At 45.4% G+C, this 13,494-nt stretch overlaps 1 protein-coding gene across 2 annotated transcripts in view; it reads right to left on the bottom strand.

The window, feature by feature from the left end:
• IMMP2L (inner mitochondrial membrane peptidase subunit 2) overlaps nucleotides 1-7,101 on the bottom strand; it is a 919,024-nt gene extending 911,923 nt beyond the window's left edge. The window contains exon 1 of one of the 2 annotated variants that reach the window (XM_060244896.1): nucleotides 6,914-7,101. The gene's annotated coding sequence lies outside the window, so the exon portion shown is untranslated. The remainder of the gene's footprint in view (nucleotides 1-6,913) is intronic. The other variant, XM_060244897.1, reaches the window with a different exon arrangement.
• Nucleotides 7,102-13,494: the final 6,393 nt, after the last annotated feature.

Genomic DNA, 13,494 nt, shown 5'->3' with positions numbered 1-13,494 from the left:
TTGCACAAACCAAACTAGTGACATTTTGGACCTCACATGGTGGAGAGGGGGAGATAGGATAGAAACATTTTAAAAAAAAAAATTAATTAAAACTTGAATCCCAAGTAGAGAATCATCTTACTTGTTTAATTTACAGACAAGGGGTTTGTGAGTTTCTTTTTAATAATCCTCTATAATTTCCATTGGGAAAAATCATCTACTAGTTTTCTGAATCAGTCAGGTATTAGACGATGGTTTTTAAATAGTGATAATCCTGATTAATAAATAGGAAATGCAACTATTTACTATTAACAACATTTTGAATACTGAAAAATTATACTAGTATCTTCTATTCAAATACATTGAAAATACTGGGGAAACATAATATTTGGCAGCTACAGTTCTGAGCATCTGAGTACTCTCTGCCTTGGACATGTAGACTAGCTCCTTAATTTGACGATGGAGGAAAAGAAAGCATTAACTCCTGTCTCTCCATGGCAAAGGTAGTAGAAGCTCAGAGTTCTTTTTCTTCAGAATATGAACTGAAAACAAAGTCCTGGCATCAAGCAGGTCTCATCTGTATTTTAGACTGTCACCTACCCCTTGCAAACAAAGGTCACTGTGTTTTGGCCACATGGTTGGATATTATTTAAAACCTATATAGCCCCACTCCCAAATGCTCCTATGTTTCATACAGCATCAGCAACCTTTACAATTCTCTCAGCATTCTACAATTAATCTCCAATTTTCATATATTTATTTCCTTCACAGTTTTTGCCCCAGAACTGAACCCAAACGAATGGTTACCATATAAATGAAGCTTAGTGTTCTTATTTGAATCTGTTCTTGAATCTGTTAAACATGTTCATTACGCTGTATGATAATTTACTGCTCACCTACCTATATGTATGGACTAGTAATACCTATATGTATGGACTAGTAATTTCCAATTTTGTTTCTGTCTCTGTCATGACTCTAATTGGCCCTTTCTAGAAACTACACCCCCCAGCTGGCCTATAGCTATGATGAGGCCCCAGGGTCCCAGCCCCACCACTTTACCTCCAATGCCTTCCCAATCACAGCCCCCCAACACCCCCATCAGTTCCAACTTTCAAATTAATCCTCATGCATCACTCACTGCCCCCATCAAGCCTTGTGCCACAACTGTCTCTCGTGCTTTTTTGTGCAATCCAGGACCAACGCTGCCACTAGGCAAACTAGGGCACCGGTCTAGTGATGCGAAACATGACATCAGTGATGTCACACAACATCATGTGATGCGCTGCCGCTGGTCCACTTCCATCCCTGGCTTCCCCCTAAGCTGAATAGTGATGGACTGCGCCTGCGCCAACAGCAGAGAGAGCCAGCAGCGCACATGGTCACCAGTGATTGGTGCAACTGCCTCCTTGGCTCCTCTTTGCAACAGCAATTTTCCTCCTCCTTCAGTGGATCTGGCTTCTTGCCCGGCTGGGCTTTACAATCTGGAAAGAGAGACATGGGAAAGGATAGAAAGGCAGGTAAGAGAAGAAGCCCAAAAGCTGCACAGCCACCAACTGTCTCCAGACGACAGTGGGGACGGAAAGAGGGCACTTGTTGTCACCTGTCTGGCCCCAGGCAGTGGCAGCTCCACTCCCTGATCCTCAAGTGCTGGTGCTTTGAGACCTCGATCTGGAGGATCTGCCTCCATTTGTAATGCCAAGGCAGGGAACAGGCAGTTCTTGATCCCTAGTTACAGTGACTCACAGGTACGGTTGGGTGCGTGTGTGTGAGAGAAAGAGAGTGTGTGTTGTTGAGGGGCACTTAGGCTTTGTATTGGCATTGGTACCCATCCCACCTGGCCTGTGCCTGCCCCCCCCCCCATGAGAGGATGAGGCTTTGCTGTTGGGCTAAACAAGTGATAGGGGAGGCACTTAGGATAACAGGACTAGAAGCAGGAGGGGAAGTTTTTTCCTCATGCTTGGTTGGAAAACAGAAAGCTGTTTTTGTGCTGCACGGTGGAGGGTGGGGTGGGGTCGTGGTGCTTTGTGTATTTCTTGCATCCCTCGACAATGTGAGGAACTTCAGGAGATTACAAAGGAGGGAGAGACCACTGGACACCAATGGCGATTTTCTCCTTGCAGAGATGGGGTGCTTAATTTTTTTTTGCTCTGTCTGGTTGTAAGGATCCTGGGGCACCTTCTGCATCAAAGAGGCCACTGACTAGAAGCTCCCCAGTATCTAAGACTGCAGACAAAATAAGTAGCAGTAACTGAGCTGTAGTGAGGACAGACATACCTTGGAAAGGTGCTGGAAGAGACATGCATTCTGTGCCCAAAAACAAATTACTCCAAGTGCCACTTCAGAATGACATGTCTGTCTGCTCTGTCAAGAAGACTAACTTTCCAACAGGATATATTTCTTGAAGGCTGGAAACAGTCTAACTTCTCTTTAGAGAGCTTGGGACAGTCTGTTGGTCACAATGTTCTAATTACTGTCTCCTTTACTGTTTTTGCAGGCACAGAACAATTACAAACTCAAAGCAGAACATGTGGATCTGAAAAATGTGTTTCGCAGCCAGTTAGGATTAACATTTCATCCTACATTTTATTGGTCCATTAGGGCAGGGGTCTCCAACCACTGGTCCGTGGACCAGTACTGGTCCATAGACTGCTAGCAACTGGGCTATGGAGCGATGCAGAGGTGCTGCAATGCCCCCTCCTGCCTGGGACCTGGGCGGATGAAAGAGGCAGTGCAGCCTCACTCCAAGGCAGGGAGGCAGCCTTGCGGCAAAGTAGAGCAGTCTCGCCGCCCCTTTCGCCCACCTAGATCCTGGGCTGGCAGAAAGGGCAGCACTGCTGCGACCTTAGCCTACCCCTCATTTTTAGACCCCCACTGATTAGTGTGGCATAATCTGACACAGGCACACTCTAGCTACACTCTGGTCCAGATCAGCAGTGTGAGTGAAAAAAATCCACAGCTTATATAGGCCCTAGTGACCTCATACACACATCTACTTGTGTCACTCAGGTGTAAACATTTTCACGGCCAACTATCAACAACCAGAGCTAACAAAAAACAATCATGGTCGAGAGCGTCCTTAGCTCACATCAACCTTTTACCCAGTTTCTGGGTCTTTGCAAATGGCTGCCTTCGACCATCTTGTTTCTTGCCCTGCATAGAAGAGGCAGATTGAACTTTCACTTAATTATCCCATCTGGCCCTCTATAGAGGCTCCATGAGGCTGAAAGACCGAGACCTCCAGTGGCCAAATTCTATAACTGCATCCAAGATCAACAGCTTAGAGCTGCTGAGAGCAATTATTGCTGTATAGAGAAATATGAATGCTTAATATTGCTGAAAAATTTAGGACTCTTGTTGCCAATTTCATAAAGAGTATGTTTAAGACCATAAAGAATATGGTTAGGATCATAAAGAGGGCAAACCCAAAATAAATTCCGCCACACCCATGACCCCCGCCTGCCTCTGCATGTGTCAAGAAAAAGCTTCTTGCCAATGATTTTATGTCAGCCAATTGCCAATGTTGATTACTAATACTGTGAATGTTAAATCGGGATATATGTATTTCATTTTTTTTCCAAATTTTATCTTTTCTAATACATTTACCAATTAACTCTGTTTTGCTTTGTTCATTATTTAGTCCATGTAATCTTAGAGTGGACTGGAATATGCAATGGACTCACAGGCAAGCCACAGCCTCCCTTTCCACTTGGCTGTGAAATGCAGGTGTTTATCTGAGCTGCTAGAAAGTACAGTTTGGAGTTTTATTTTCAAAAAAGGACACTAAGTGACTATGCGGTGCGGGGGAGAACTGAGCACAAATAATTCAAACTCTTTACTGCCACTTTTGAATGCCTGGGTTGCTGATGCCATTAAATGCCATACCTAGAGTATAAGTGCCTGGTCGCATCCTATGAGGTCAGTGCAAACAAGAAACATCTTGCTGTGAATATGTATCTTCTCAATAAAGTCCTTATTTGATTCAAATCAAAGAGGCTGATTTGATGAGAGCTGCACAGAACCTGACAGCATAAGCCTGGAGGATATTCAAAGAGGTGGCTAGATAGAGCCTCCCCTCCTAACTTTGTTATTTCAAGGAGGTCTCCCATCCAAATACTTGCCAGAGTTGGCCCTGCTCAGCTTCAGAGATCTGACAAGATCAGGCTTGCCTGAGCTATCCAGGTCAGGGAGCAATTTCAAGTTTTTGTGATTTTATTGTTATTGTGATTTTATTACTATTTATTATGTGCTCCGCTCTGAGCCCCCAATGGGGGAATGGGCAGAATATAAATAAACGAATAATAACAAAAATTTTGTGCTTTTCATCTTTCCCACAATTCATCTGTTTTTGAAAACTGGTTATCACTGGGGGGATGGGGTTTAACACCAGAAGTTTGCCTTGCCTAGGGTGCCAGATAGTCTAGGGCTGGCCCTGGTGCAATCTTAGAAAGGTGGCTGCCTGGGGGGCTTCAGTTCCATATGTCTGCTTCCCAATGGGCACTCCATTATACCATATGGAGACTGGTCCCCATAGGGTATAATGGAGAATCAATCTGGGGCTCTGGTGGGGGCTGTTTTTGAGGTAGAGGTACCAAATGTTCAGCATAGTATCTGGTGCCTCTCCTCAAAAAGCCTGCCAAGTTTCAAAAAGATTGGACCAGGGGGTCCGATTCTATGAGCCCCCCAAAAGGTGTCCGCATCCTCAATTATTTCCCAATGAAGAAAAGGCATTTCAAGGGAGTGCAGTCCCTTTAAATGTGATGGCCAGAACTCCATTTGGAGTTCAGTCATGCTTATCACAACCTTGCTCCTGGCTCCATCCTCAAAGTCTCCAGATATTTAGGACCTGGCAACCCTAACACCCACAACCATTCTCTCTATATGTAATGATTGAGGAAATTCTGTTTCACTGTATCTGAAGAAGTGTGCTTGCACACAAAAGCTTATACTTTGAATAAAATTTCACTGGTCTTAAAGGTGCAACTAGATTCAAACTTTGTTCTGCTACTTCAGACCAATACAGCTACCCACATGAATTTTTGTAATCATTATCATGAAGGTCATGAACAGCCCCTGGTTTGTTGGCCATTGAAGAAGAAGATGATATTGGATTTATATCCTGCCCTCCACTCCGAAGAGTCTCAGAGCGGCTCACAATCTCCTTTACCTTCCTCCCCCACAACAGACACCCTGTGAGGTGGGTGGGGCTGGAGAGGGCTCTCACAGCAGCTGCCCTTTCAAGGACAACCTCTGCCAGAGCTATGGCTGACCCAAGGCCATTCCAGCAGGTGCAAGTGGAGGAGTGGGGAATCAAACCCGGTTCTCCCAGATAAGAGTCCACACACTTAACCACTACACCAAACTGGCGTTGACATAATATATGACTCCAGGGAGAGCTTGGGGTGATCCGAAGCAAGAACATAAAGATCTATTAAGATCCGTGATCTGAAACCAGGTTTTTGGTCCCTGGCACTGCCACGAAGCCATGGATCCATGATTTCTGTGGTGCAAACTCTGCCCATGGAGATGATATGTGATTGGATGGTGAGTTTCGAGGGATCCGAAGCAGAAATCATGAGGATCCATGATGATCCGTGGTTCAAAACCAAGTTTTTGGTCTCTGGCGCTGCCACGAAGCTGTGGATCCATGATTTCTGTGGTGCAAACTCTGCCCATGGAGATGATATGTGATTGGATGCTGAGCTTCGAGGGATCCGAAGCAGAAATCATGGGGATCTATGATGATCCGTGGTTCAAAACCAAGTTTTTGGTCCCTGGCGCTGCAACGAAGCCGTGGATCCACTATTTCTGCGATGCAAACTCTCCCCATGGACATGATATGTGATTGGATGATGAGCTTGTGGGGATCTAAAGCAAAAATCATGAGGATCCATGAGGATCCGTGGTTCAAAACCGAGTTTTTGGTCTCTGGTGCTGGCAAGAAGTCATGGATCTGATTTCTGTGGTGCAAGTTCTACCCGTGGACATATGTGATTGGATGAAAGAGTTGGGGGGATCCACAGCAGAAATCATGGGGATCCATGAGGATCTGTGTTTCCTAACCATGTTTTTGGTCCTTGGCGGAGCCACAAAGCCGTGGATCGATGATTTCTGTGGTGCAAAATCTGCCCATGGACATGATATGTGATTGGCTGGTGATCTTGGGAGTGGCCCAAAGCAAAAATCATGAGGATCCATGGTTTGGAAACATGTTTTTTCAGTGCTGTGGAGCCACAAATTTGTGGAGGCATGATTTTTCTGGTGCTGCCTATAGTCTAAGAAAGGATCTACAACATGATGGTGGTTTGATTTCATTTCACCATAAAAATCATATGAATTCATGAGGATCCGTGCTTTGGAACCCTGTTTTTGCACTGCTGAGGCGCCACGAATTCGTGGAGGCATGATTTTCGTAGTCCTGCCTATAGTCGAAGACAGGATCTACACAATAATACTGGTTTTATTTCATTTCAATGTAAAAGTCATATGAATTCATGAAGATCCGTGTAGATACGACTTTTACCCAGACCTGTAATTTAGTATCTTAGGAAGCGTGCCTACGCATGAAAGCTCGTCCCTTGAATACACTTTTTTGGTCTCAAAGGTGCCGCAGGACTCAAAATTAGTAAACCGTGAGATCTTGCGTGCATTAACTTGTTATCTGCATGCCCTCTCACCATTATTTTACGAGATAAACCAACCAAACAGTACAAAGCGCCTGATAGAAGGGCTGGACTTTCACTCTAACGCCCTCTGTCTTGTACAAAACTCCCATTTTCTCCGGTCCCCGCCAAGCCGCCACGTGACAAAAAGTCCCCTTCCAGCATCACCCTCCCGCGCACCGGCCGGCTGCGATTGACCCTCGCCGGCCTTCGTCATAGCTCCAGCTTCTTTCCCTCCCCTCCCCTCCCCCCGCTACTGTGACGACTCGACTCACCGCTTTTCTGCAATGACACACGCCGAGGGGAGGGAAAGAGAAGGCGGGGGCTCTCGACGTCTTTCTCTACGTTAGGCAGGGCGAGAGAGAAGCGTGCGCGCACTCGTCCCTTTTCACGGAAGAGGAAGAGGTTGGGGACTGAAAGGGGAGAACGCGCGCCTGCGCGCACACGCACATCTATTCCTCCCAGTTTCTCGTTAGCCCGGTGGGCGCCGATACAGACAGTGTCACCAATCGGCTTGCTTTTTACAGTCCTCGAGGCGAAAACGTATGAGAACGAAACGGTGATAGGGCACTTGCTTAACTTGGCAGGAAACTTCTTTCCTCTCATTTCAAGAGGGATGGATTGTTTGCAGCAAAAGCAAACAAGAGGGACCTCTTCGTGAAAGCCGGGTGCGCGAAGTAGAAGCCGCCAGTGAATGGCTTCCAAAGGAACAAGGGACATTTGTGACTCATGCCATACTTTTCACAGCCTCCAACTGAATGAAATATTGGTCACCGAGGCGCAAACTAGTTTCCACCAGGGTTGCAGCAGCAGCAGCGTGTGTTTAACAAAAGAGAGGATTCCACAAAAGGCATCTGGATTCCTAGAACTACAGAAAGTAGCTATAGCTGGCGGTCTAAAAATAATTACGGTACTTTTATACTTTTTTAAAAATACATGATATATTTTGTTTTTAACTAAGTGCAGAAGGTTTTGTTTTGTTTTGCAGAGTGAGCAAGAGCTTAGAGTTGACTATTAGCCTGTTAGAAATCTCAGACACCCCCCACCTGTCGAGGCTAGGCTGGCATCACTAAAAGAAAAAAAATCTCGTTTGTAACAGGTCCATGTGTGGATCTGGGTCCTTCACGGAATCCTGAGGGCCACTCTGTCATGGGGCAAGGAGGTAGCCTTGGGTGATGCTTTTTGGGGAGCAGCAGCCCCTGCCTTTGCCTCCTCCAACCCTTCTGGAGCGCTGAAGAAATTCCTTCCCACCCTTTCCCAGATGGCTTAAAATACAAACATGAAGCAAGCAGCACATGGCCAGTAAAGTTTTATGAACTCTCACAGGATTCTTCAATGAGCCCCAAGTAAACAACTGAGTCAAATGGAGAGGAAGTAGTATTAGTTGTCTAAGTGTTAACACTGAGAGGAAAGTGGTATGGGGTGACAACATCAGGCAGTGTCAGGCAATAAGGTTTCAAATCAACCAGACCTTGAATTGATACAAAGTTAGGCTTTATTTGATACTCCATATGCATTAGAATGAAGAAATTGGGACTGATACCATGTAACAGTGCAACGCATACTTAAGAGAGCTACATCAAAGGTTTCTTAACAAAAGCCACAATTCTAAACATTGCTGAGCTGAGGTGTGACGGTTCACACAGTCCCTCTCTCATCTCATTTCTACGGTTTGTCTTCCTGGGATGGCCAAAAGGCTCATCCCTGGAGGCTCTTCAAAGGGGAATTCTTGCTTTTGTTAGTATTAGGGAGAGAGGGGTTCACATCAAGCACTGGTAACAATCTACAGCATTCTACTTTGATATACAAGGTCTTTCTCATGGTTAGTAACAGCAGTTCAATATGGCAGCTATTAGGCTAAGCATTTTATTTCAGGAAAAGCTAGATTGCCTGACAGGCAGCACCCTTTGTCAAGCCAGAACTGAGGTCCTAACAATGCAAGACACTGTTCCCAGAACTTGTCAAGCAGACACATACCGGGCATTCCCGACTGAAACTGGCATGCAGGGTGTTAGGGGAAAATAACTTGGGCTCTAAAAACTCAGAGGAGTCTTAATTCTAGTGTTAGACATAACTTTTTTTTCCTGACCCTTGCATACAGAACACTTTGGATGACATAAACTTTAGATGAGATACTCATATCTCCATTGTATAGTCACATCCTAGAAACCGAAAGGTCATGAGATTAATGAATATATTAGGGATAAGGGTTAAAAGAAAGGTCATTAACAATGAAATATGAGAATATATGACTGTAAGAAACTAGTTATCTTAATATCATCAGTCTATCTCATGCTGAGCTAAAAATGAGGAGAAAATATTGGACTTCTACCCCAACCAGTTAATAATGAACTAAATTTCTCTAACACAGGGAGAGGGGCCTTAAGCCTTCCACCCCTATTATTTTCCTGATATGTAACTGCCCTGAGGAGCTGCTGAATGTCCCATTAGGAAAATTTAGATATATTGATGGGCTGCGTGCTGTTTTCCACAGTAGGCGAATAACAGTTCCCTGGAGCCATTTCAGGTTGGAAAATAGCTTGTGGGAAAGGCTTCAGCCATATGCTACGATCCCAGTCCATATTGGTTTTCATATGCCTGAAAAATTTAATACACACATTGCTAGCGTCAGTCGCATCTTGTCACTGACTGTAATAATAATGACAATTAAATACATTGCTAGGATCCAGTGGCATAGGAAGAAAGCAACTCTTTTCCAACAGCACTTCAAGGGTTGGAGGCCACATAATTTAGAAGGAGTTTTATCCTTATCCTCTACATCTCATTAAAAGAGCTTAGTTCTGAATCACTTTTCCTTACACATGTCTGTTAAGGCTATGTAATTAACTGGTTGCAAGTTGTTAGGCAGCTGATGATGTGTGAACCAAGCAGTGATTTGTTTTTCCTTATTGGTATTTTTTTCCTGCCACTCAGAGATGACAGCAGGAAGTTTTTCAACCTCTGCTTACTTCACCAGATTAAGAAGTCATTTGTGAGGCCATTTTTAATTATTGCAATCTCATTAAAACCAAATATCAAGAGGATCATAACCAAAACATAATAGGTGTTAAAACACACAACACCACTTTGGAAAAAAAAATGCCTAATCGCAGAGCCTGCAAAGATGCTGTTAACATTCTGTAGCACTTCTTAGCTTACAATTAAGAAGTGTTCATTGTGCCCTGCTGTGAAATGCATCTGCGATATAAGGTATCTTTTTCTAGAAGTTAATTTTGAGATGGCTTTTTCCCTGTGCATTATGTTTGTATAGGTTTTCTTTGCCCCACTCACTTCCAGCCCACTTTTCAATTATTGTTAAACCACTCCCCTTTCTTGTTCCCTCTTAAATATGTGGTTTTATTTTTAAAAAAAAAATGACTGCAAATGTCATGCAGTAATAATAGTTTAAGCAGGTTCTCTGAATTCCCAGCTTTCACTTTTAAAAAGTAAGTCTTTGGCTCTTGTTGGAAGGGTGTTAGCGGGAAATAACTTAGGGTCTAAAAATTTTTGGAAGGGATGAAAGAAACCCGACAAAGGTTGGTGGACCTTATACACTGGTTGACAGGACTGGAGCTGAGGATGTAGTCAGAAGGATACACACAATAAAAGAGAGCACAAGTAAGTCAAGATATGTCAAAGAAGTCACAATGCTAGTAGTCTTCACAACCAAATCTGCTTAGGGGAGTCAATTTTCTCCAACCTCCTTACCTTATGGCTATTAGCAGAAAGGGTCAGGGAACATTCTGCAAGGATCAGATTGTCCAAGGCAGATGGAACGAAGACATCAATATCTCCACTGTGGAAATTGCCAAGCAGATGGGTTTTCCTTATATAAGAATCAGTTCACCACCCAGACCTTATTTGACTCCAACTGACATTTTAGAGATTGGACTGGCAGATTTAGAAGGATTAGGCCTTCCAAATTAAATAGCTCACATCATGGTACAGTGCAGAAAACCTGTGTCTAGTCACCTCTGTGATCTTACATGGCAGACAGAAAGCTGGATCCACTGAAACCTAATTACAAAAACATTGTTCCCTTTCTACGCAAAGGATTGGAATCGAGTTCTAAGACTGGATAATTTATTAGGCAAGTGGCAGCACTGGCTGCTATCTAGGACCACAAGAAACTACCTGAATGTTTCTTGTCATGGGTACATTAGGACTTTCCTCAAAGGAACCATACAGTTGGCACTTCCCATTAGGCAGAGGTTGCCAACAGGGAACCTTTCTAAAGTGTTACAGGTCTTGCGCAAACCTCCAGTTAATCTTTTCAAATAATCAGAATAATCTGAAGTTTTCTTCTCAAAAGATGTCTTTTTTTTTTCTTTTGGAGATGACTTCTGCCAGAAGGATTTCTGAATCTGGGCTTTATTGGCCAGGAATATTTATATATTTCACTTAATATTTCTGTATATCTGTATATTTCACTAGGTCCTGGTGGTCCTCAGGAGGGATCCTTCCTTTGTGCCAAAAATATTTTTCCCTTAGGTTATCCAAGAGTTTATGCTGTCATTCTTGTGTCCTACACCAATTTCCCCTCCAAAAAAAAGTCTGGCACAAACTAGACCAGGGGTGGCCAATGGTAGCTCTCCAGATGATTTTTTTGCCTACAACTCCCATCAGCCCCAGCCATTGGCCATGCTGGCTGGGGCTGATGGGAGTTGTAGGCAAAAAACATCTGGAGAGCTACCATTGGCCACTTCTGAACTAGACATTTGCAAGGCTCCATGTGTCTGCTTGAATAGGATGGCACAGTTTAGGCTGAAGGATTTTCTGTCCATGTCTCACAATTGTAGGCAGACAGGTCTCAACTCATGTGTCTGAAAGGATGTGAAATGCAAGGCTTGAGACCTCCAAAGGATGGTACAGCTCACTCCACCAGAACTGCAGCAACATTAGTGACCTTTTCTCTAGCATTCCAGTGGAAGAAATCTGTAGAGCTGTAGAGTCCTACTTTTATACCTGTATGAGCCCCATGGTGCAGAGTGGTAAGCTGCAGTATTGCAGTCCAAGCTTTGCTCACAACCCAAGTTCGATCCTGGCAGAAGCTGGGTTCAGGTAGCCGGCTCAAGGTTGACTCAGCCTTCCGTCCTTCTGAGGTTGGTAAAATGAGTACCCAGCTTGCTGGGGGTAAAGTGTAGATGACTGGGGAAGGCAATGACGAACCACCCCATTAAAAAATCTGTCATGATGCAACGTCACCCCAGAGTCAGAAATGACTGGTGCTTGCACAGAGGACTATCTTTATCTTTTGAGACACTATAGGTGGGACCAGTTGAAATCTGCAAAAGCTTCATCTGGTTAAAAGGTGCAGTATATGGGTTAAACAGAATAAATAAAAATGTGGACCCCACCCAGGTTATAGCCTGTGCATATAACCAGTTTGAATGACTTCCCTCACTGAAGTGTAATGAAACTATTATATAGAGGGTTCTATGCATGGAGGAGTCGCCAGTTGAGTGATAACAAGCTCTTTAATAGACGTGGCATAGTATAAGGCTACATTACATGGCTGGGGCTGGGGCCAATGGGCCAAACTTATATACGTCTCTGAGTTCCTGCACAAGCATGTTATTGGGTCATTCAAACTGGTGGGGCTTGTGATTGGTCTAGGGCTGCAGAGATTTGGATCCTGCAGTCCTTTGTTCTCTAGTCCCCAAGCTCAGTCTGTATGGCTCCAAAGTCTTCCCTTGAGTCCACATACATAACATCCCTTCTCCCATAGTTCGCAAGCCCCTAGTGGACATAGTCTTTTAGGTATGCAGGCTTGCGGTGCTCTCGCGTTGACCGCCTGAGTGCTGGGGTGGGCGGCGACATGGTTGCTGCTTCAGGCGTGACAGACGGAGGCCCAGGTGTCGAGGGGAGCTCAGCCGGCTGGACCGGTTCCCCAGAGGTCTCTTGCGCGGATGGTGATCCCGTCTGATCTGTGGGTTCTGGCGGGGGTGTTGCTGCCTGCCTCTCTGCTTCCTCTGGCTCGGGGGTCGTTGTGCCTGGTGCTGTTGCCAGGGTTACGGAGCTCTCACCTTCTTCCCCTCTGGGCGCCTCACGTGCCTGTAATTGGTCAATGTGTCGCCTCATTGTGAACCCCACCCTCGGAGGTAACCTTGTACATGATGGCACCTAATACCTGGAATACATGTGCTGGTATCCACGTTGCCCCCCCCCCCCCAAGTTTTTGGCGAACACTAAGTTCTCTGTATCGAACCCCTGGGGAGCCTGGACCACCTCTGGCACCTCTTGTAGGTCTGGGGCGCGGTCCAGGTGTATGCGGTCAAGCAAGGTTGTCAGCTGCTGGCCCATGAGAAGCTCAGCTGAGCTGTGGCTGGTGACAGTACTGGGGGTGAAATGTTGTGCCAGGAGGCACTCGGTGAGGCGGGCTTCCCACTTCCCATATATGATGTGGTGGAGCGTTTCCTTCGTAGCCCGCACCATCCTTTCCGCTTGGCCATTGGTGGCTGGGTGAAAGGGGGCCAACCTTATGTGCTTAATTAAGTTTCGGCCACAGAAATCCTGAAACTCAGCTGAGGTGAAGGCCGTCCCATTATCCGATACCAACATGTCTGGGAGGCCATGTGTCGCGAAAACCCTGCGGAGTGCCCCTAATGCCGCCCAGGAGGATGTGGATCCTACTAGTACTATCTCCAGCCATTTGGAGTAGGAGTCTGCAATAAGAAAGAATATCTGCTCCTGGAAAGGCCCTGTGAAGTCGAGATGCTGGCGGGACCAGGGGTTGCGAGTGGACTCCCATTGTTGGGCTGGGGCGTGGGGCGGCGCCAGACGGGTCTCCTGGCATGGCTGACATCGGGCCACCCAGGACTCAATGGTGTCATCAATCCCTGGCCACCATACATAG

The sequence above is a fragment of the Heteronotia binoei genome, chromosome 8, assembly GCF_032191835.1.
Source record: "Heteronotia binoei isolate CCM8104 ecotype False Entrance Well chromosome 8, APGP_CSIRO_Hbin_v1, whole genome shotgun sequence".
Lineage (NCBI taxonomy): Eukaryota > Metazoa > Chordata > Lepidosauria > Squamata > Gekkonidae > Heteronotia > Heteronotia binoei.
Note: the sequence above shows the minus strand (reverse complement) of the source record. Positions and strands in the feature narration are given on the sequence as shown.